Raw genomic sequence first — 6,963 nt, forward strand, 5'->3', positions numbered from 1 at the left:
AGAACATGATTGCAAGATGCAAGCAAACACTCTCTGTCTCTCTCTGTCTCTGTCTCTCTCTCTCACGCACACACACACACACACACAGAATACACTCTGTCACTCTGAATTAATTGATTCCCATTGATCTGTCTCAGGCCTGGGGTCCCACTTATAGCCCCCCTGAGGTAGGGATTCAAAAGATGAGAGGAAGAAAGAACAGAAGGGCTTTCTTCGGGGAAGAGAGATGGGAGCAACAGGAGCAGAGCCTGCACACATACAGGGTCATTGTTCAGTAAGCGTCTGGCGGTTTTATAGAAACAGCACAGAAAGTTCCAGGCCCAGCCATTCCCACCAAGGCGAAAAAAGGAGCTCCCAATGTCCGTAAATCTCCCGAGAAGCAGGTGTGTGCATCACCCAACAGGAAATGCTGCCACACGCAGCAGGGGCACAAGCATACAGGAAAATCGTTGTGACGTTGCCCCCCTGAAAGAAAAGGCTGTCTGGGAGGGTGCCTGTCCCCTGCCTCCCGCCTCTGAAGAGGGAAGTCGCAGGCTTGGATGTTCCTGCCTGCCTCTTCCTCCCTCTCCCTTGGTGCCGCCTGCAGGGACAGAGGACCGCTTCCCCTTTAGGAGCAGCCATTGGAAACAGGGTAAACAGCAGACAGCCAGGGAGCCACTCCAAGTGGGCAGGCTCTGGGGAGCCTGGCCTCCCCTCCCGGGAACGGGGACAGGAGGGAAGCCCAGGAGACCAGCCTGACATTTCCTGTCCCTGGCCCTTGGGAGGCGGGCAAGACCCGAGCTGGCACGGTGTCACATAGCAAGCCAGCCGCGCTGCAGTGCCATGGCGCTGTGTGCACTCAGAGTGACGGACCGCTCACGCTGACACGGTGACAGCCACAACGCCTTCAGAAAATACCTATCTCCACTCTCCTCTTCGCGACTGATGAATTAAAGACGACAAAGGACAGAGAACTTCGGTGGTTTGCTTCCACTGGAATTACTCTGTGCTAGCAGTTCTCTCCTCCCTGTCACCCCTGCCCTGGGACAACTCCAAGCTGCGTCGGAGCCTTCAGGCCCAGGCCCAGCTCAGCAGCCTCGGCCACCTGGGCCTGAAAACCTGGCAGCCTTCGTCGCCGGGCCAGCAGACGGCAGGCAGACTGGGGTCCCCGTGAGCAGTCTGACAGCTCACAAACAGAAAAGGGGCACGTCCAATTCAGAACGTCACCGCTTCTGCGCCCGGGCGGGGCGGGCCAGCTGACTGGAGGGCAGGCACCGTGCCAGGGAGCGCCCAGCTCAGCACTTTCCAGACGCCTGTGGAGATGGCTGCATCCACAGCCCGAAGTCGGTGTGTGGGGCCCGGTCCTCCCGGAGGAGCCTGTGTCCCTGAGACCAGCGTGACCCCCGGGTTCCAGCGCCCTGAGGGGGCGGGGAGCTCCAGCTGCACCCTGCATCCCATGGCCGGCCCCACCCCCACCCCGGCACCCCAGGCCCCAGCAGCGCGGTCTTGTCAGGTCTGCGGGCTCCACCCTGTCTTCTTTGTTGTTGGTTCTGTTTGCAGAAGCTGTCCCCAGGGAGGTCCGTGGTAGCTCAGGGCTGGCGCGGCTCTGCGGGCCTCGGCCCCGCTCCAGCCCAGCCTGGGGCTCCGTCGCTCGGGCTCTTTCATGGCAGCCAGCGTGCGCGCCTTCAATCTGTTCCGGAGAAAGTCCCTCCCGCCAGCAGCGGCCTCCCTGGGTTTCCAGGAATCAGGCGCCGAGCTCAGCTCCCTTCACCCCTGCCCGGCCCGGAGAGGCCTATGCACGCGGCTCCTTTGTGTCCAGCGGAAGATACCAAAGGCCTGCGTGAGGAAGGGGTCACCCAGCTGGGACGAACCACTTCTCCCCTTCTTTCCTGAAGGCTTAGGCCCAGCAGGACAAAGGCCTGGGTCTCTAGCACGGTCCTTGTCCTGGGCCTCCTTACCGCACAGAGGCTGGGGAGCCGCGCCTTGATTCAGCGTGCTCCTGCGGCGCGATTCTGCACAGAAGCTCTCAGCCCTTGTCGGGGTAATTGTCAGAGGCCCACCCGCTGCCACCCAGCCTGACCTGGGAACTGAGCAGCCTCCCCGCTCCAACACCCCAGCCTCCACGCGTCACTCCCTATAAATAGCACATGTCTCATCCAAATGCTAGATTGAATCAGACTAAAAATAGGTGCTCAGTCAACACCTGGTTCACGGCGCCTGGTCCCTAACAGCATCTGCACGTGTGCGTCCGCTTCTGCGGCCAGTTCTGCTCTCTCAGGCTCTCCCACTTGACCCCAAAGCTGTTTCTCTCTTGTGCCTGGTAAACAGGGGTGAGCACAGACAATGAGCCCCCTCTGCCTTCACCTGTGCTGTCTCCCTGACAGCCACGGCCCGAGGCCCTAACTCCTAGTGCCTGTCTGCCCCCGCGCCCAGCCCGGTTTCGATTTGCCCCTTTTGCTCAGTACCCTCGGCAGCCACCGGCTCTAATTCCCGGTCCGGTCCACCAGACCACACAACACTCAGGCTGTGGTTGCTGTACTGCTGGCCCCAGCTTCAGGCTAAAGCTGAGGACGTCCTCGTCACCGCAGCCAGCGCAGGCCAGCGGGGTTCAAGTACCCGAGTGTGTGTTTGGTTTTTCAGCCAGTACTGGTACAGCTTTGGCGTCGAGTCGGGCAGCGTGCTCTGGGCCAGGAGACAGAGGGCACAGCCGCAGCTCTGCTCTGGAAGCATCGCTCAGCACAAGAGGCAGAGGAGGTGCTTTGCCATTTGTTAGTTAGTTTACTTATTCACCCATCAACTCGAGGTTTATTAGGGGCCTCTCATGTGCCAGAGACTACAAGGATGCTACAAATCCCCAGTTGAATCCTAGCCCCCACCCCGTGGGCAGCACTGGATAGAGCAGCAGGTACACACATGCATGGTGCTACACATCGGAGCAGACACACGCACAGCACGCAGTGGGGAGACCCAGGAAGGTAACCTCAGCAGAAAGCCGCGCTCTGGTTTCCTAAAGCTTAACTAGAGCTGAGAGAAGAAGAGCGTGGCCCAACGTCTTTGTACTCCCACTGAGCGGCAACCTAGCTCTTGTGCCCTTGAATCTGGGATGAGCTTAGTGACATGCTTGAGTAATGCAGCAGAGCTATTGTTCTGGAAATATCAAGGCTGGTAAGAAGAAACCTGGCAGTTTCTATTTCCTGGCTCTTGGGACCAGGAGAGGTGACATGTACATGTCCCAGTTGCCACCCTCAGCTGAGACTGACTTTCTTGTCATTCCATCAAGGCGACAGATGGGAATGAAGTTATTTCACATCCTCCGGCTTGACCCATCTGAGAGCTGAATAACACCAAGTGACCTCTGTTGATAGCATGAGAAGATAAGAGAAGAGTTGCTAATTTCTGGTCTATAAATTATAATGAGTAAGTACTAGTCCATGAGGCTTGTGCAGAAGTGGGCAGATCCGTCTCTGCACTGCGTTTATGCCCTGGGGCAAGGCAGATATGCAGGCTGTCCTCTTGGTCACAGGACACGGAAGAGCCTGTTCCTGGGCTCTAGAATCATGTATTTCTCAAGTAAGTTTCTTTTTGCAAAATATAATCAGCAAGATAAATCATCCCCTGCACATACACGTCTTACACCACCATACCCTACTCCATCATTAGGCTTTCTTGCATGTATTGATTCAACCTTTGAAATATAACAATCTGGTGCTTGTTACACTAGCAAGAGTCCTTTACCACCATGGGGTCCTGGGTTCAACACTTAGATAAATTATTTAATTTTCATGACATCCTGTGAGGTAGTTAGAATATGCTGTTCTGCTATAATAACCACTTTTAAAATAAGAATTTGTTGCAACACAGTTGATCTATTAAGGAACAATCTGAGCATACTGTGAATGTTCTATTTATCCATATATGTTTTGTCCACACACACACATAACTAGGTGAATACAGAACATGGTGCCCACCTGAAATGAACTGCATAGGAATATACAAGACATGGATGTGTCTACCAGCCATCTCAGCTGCCTTGTACCAGGAGCCACACCCATTGGCATCTGGTGCTACAACTTTCATCCTTTTTGGATGACCTTCCTTCTACCCTTCTCAATAATTCATCAGCTGCAACACACCCACTTTCACAAGCAACCTTCAGGTCTTGTTCTAGATAAAGCACCATAGTTATTTGTAGTAGCTATGTTTTTAAACATTCATGTGTGTAAAACAGAGTGCTTTGGGCTGAATGTTTGTGCCACTCCCCAAATTCATATGTTGAAACCCTAATCCCCAGTGTGATGGCATTTGCCGATGAGCTTTGGGAGCTGGTTATGTCGTGGAGGGTAGAGCCCTCATGGTGGAATTAGTGCCCTCATGAGAAGAGACACAAGAAAGCTTCCTTTCTCTCTGCCGTGGGAGAATGCAGCAAGAAGGTGACTATGTGTGCACTAGGAGCTCAGCTGGCCAGCACATGGACCTTAGGCTTCTGATCCTCCTGAACTATGGAAAAATGGATATCTGCTGTTGACACCACCCAGTCTATGGTATTTTGGTTATAGAAGCTTAAACTAAGACACAATGCTGTGATTTTTATGAGGTTCCTGTTTTATTTTAGGTGCCACTGACCAAGTTTGTGGGTATTACACCCCTAACTCACTCATTATATGCAACGTGGTAGCAAAGCTATCTTTGTCTCGATCTTACAGATGAGGAAACTGAGACTTAGATAAGATGGATCCATGCTGGTCGACGTGGGAACCCAAACGCAAATTCTTGAGGCTGGAACTGGTCCAGCTCGGCTCCCTTTCCCCCAGCTCTGAATACTGCACAGCATGGCTTCTCCAAATGTGGGTGATAGTCCAGGTGGAAGAGGGTCAGGGGCCTGCTCCATGGGAATACCGACACGCAGGCTGCCTGGTCTGGTCGCAGGGCTTCTCTCCTTTCCTGCTCAGACCCCGCGCCTGGCTTCCCTGGCCCAGCGCTCACCTGGCAGTGTTGCTCTCTTGAGGCTCTGTTCTCTTCCCGTGAGGCTCAGGGCCGGGCTGCCTCTTACTCTCCTCTGCCTCCTCAGCATGTGGCACAGGGCCTGGCACCTGACTGGGCCTCAGAAATGTTCCTGGAGCCACACTAACCTGAACAGGAGACCTGGCTGCGGCGTGCAGTGAAGGAACTAAGCTCCTGGGGCAAGAGTGGAGAAAGGCCCAGGATGGCTGCTGACGGCTTCCACAGTGCACTCAGCAGCAAAGCAAGTGCTGCCCGTGCGACTCCAGAGCCCCCTTCTGCGACATCCAATCAAAACCCAAGGTGACAGCACCTAAGGCTCCAAGAGGACGTCCCCAGGTTCCCCAGAGGTGGAGTAAGTGCCATGCTCTTCCTGCCCGTGTGTCCTTGTACCGCCGTGACCGCTGTTCCTGACCGCCCTCACTGGGTCTGTCAGAACCCCACTGTGCCTCCGAGCTGCTCTGGAGCTTGCAGGGGCCCCAGGAAAACACCAACCCACCCGCCACCTGCAAGAGTGCATATCTGTCTCTTTACAACTCGATGGCCCCAGGTTTCCCGTGCCCCCTCGGTGATTACTCATGTCCACCTTTGTGACAAGGCTGAAGTCGCCATCTGGTGCTATTATTTAACTTCTTGCGTACGGCAGACCCTAACTTGAGGATGAATTGTGTTCTGAGGTCGATTGTAAGTGGGCTGTCAGATGAGAACACATGGTGCCCCAGAAGCTGTGCTGCAGAGGGAAGGCAGCCCTGCCCCACCAGGTCAGGAGACCCTATTTAACCACAATGTGGCTGAACCAGACACAGCAGAGCTCAGAGTGCTGGGGGGATGGGGAGGTCGTGCGGGTGGTGAGGGGTGGGAGGCGGAAAAGACTTGATTCTTCCTGAGCGTAAGACCAGCTGTCAGAAAACAAAACCATTGAAAGGACCGTGTGTGCTTCCACTCTCCCCGGAGCCTCCTCCCATCTGCTGCTGCCCCACTCCTCGCTGTCACACTCTCGTGCCTCATGCCTGCCTGTGGGCACCAGGGAGGTGCCATCCAGAGCCCTTCCTGGAGCTGCCTCCCCCAAGCCTCCCATCCCCACCGGAATTCTCATTTGTCTCTGTGGGGATTATCCCAGGAAGGCATCAGGAGTACATAGGATAAACATATGGCCCTGAAGGAGAGCAGTAAAGAGATGAGTAGCAGAGTCTGTTTGGTCCCAGATCTGGGTTCTGTCCCAGTAACAGCGGCTGGTGCCGGGGACTGGGAATCCACCTGCAGCCTCGATTTCCTGCTTGGTGGTGGTACACTCATCTCAGGTGGGTAGAGTGAGTAGGGAGATCACTCGGTCGGGCCTAGTGCTGCCCCATGAGCTGCCATGGGAGTTCACGGCATTGGCCATGAGTAAGCTCATCCTCTCTGGCATCTTTCAAAGTGCAGTAGCCAAGTCTTCTAAATCCGCTCATGTTAAGAAACTCTCAGCATCTATTTCTCCATATGTTTCTTCTTCCATACTTTCTCTTATCTATCCATCTAGGATTCTGATTTCACATATTTTAGATTTTTTATTGTTTTCCCATGTGTCTGTTAAGTTTGAGAAAAGCATCTTTTCTCTCCTTCTGGGCTGCTCTGTCTGGTATTTCTTACCTATCTCTCCTCCAAGTCACTACACAACCTTTCTGCCGTGCATTACGATTGCTTAACTCCCCTACTGAGTTCTTAATTGCTATCATCATGTTTTTCAGCTCTGGGTGCCCCATTTTATTCTACTTTGTCAGTTCCGGTTCTCTGGTAAAATTCTCCATCTTATCCATTCTTGTGTTGACCTTTTTTTTATTGGTACTTCTTTTTTTTTTAAAGAGTAAAAGAAGGATAACATAATAATAGGAGGGGCTTACCAAATTACAGACAAAGTGGTAGAAAATTATCAATGGTTATTGTTTTACATATTGTTATCTATAAGATAGTTTCTCAGGAAAACAAGTAAACAAATGATAGTGAGTT

General features: G+C 53.4%; 2 long non-coding RNA genes across 2 annotated transcripts; one reads left to right on the top strand and one right to left on the bottom strand.

Moving 5' to 3' along the window:
* Positions 1 to 264: 264 nt before the first annotated feature.
* LOC106148792 lies at positions 265 to 978 on the bottom strand. Its single transcript, XR_001234477.1, has 2 exons — positions 898 to 978; positions 265 to 465 (listed from the first exon to the last, which is right to left on the bottom strand). It is a non-coding gene; the product is annotated as an uncharacterized LOC106148792 (long non-coding RNA).
* A 965-nt stretch (positions 979 to 1,943) lies between these two features.
* Positions 1,944 to 4,233, top strand: LOC106148791. Its single transcript, XR_001234476.1, has 3 exons — positions 1,944 to 2,020; positions 3,260 to 3,396; positions 3,924 to 4,233. It is a non-coding gene; the product is annotated as an uncharacterized LOC106148791 (long non-coding RNA).
* Positions 4,234 to 6,963: the final 2,730 nt, after the last annotated feature.

Source organism: Chinchilla lanigera, unplaced genomic scaffold (genome assembly GCF_000276665.1).
Source record: "Chinchilla lanigera isolate Chin_1 unplaced genomic scaffold, ChiLan1.0 scaffold00028, whole genome shotgun sequence".
Lineage (NCBI taxonomy): Eukaryota > Metazoa > Chordata > Mammalia > Rodentia > Chinchillidae > Chinchilla > Chinchilla lanigera.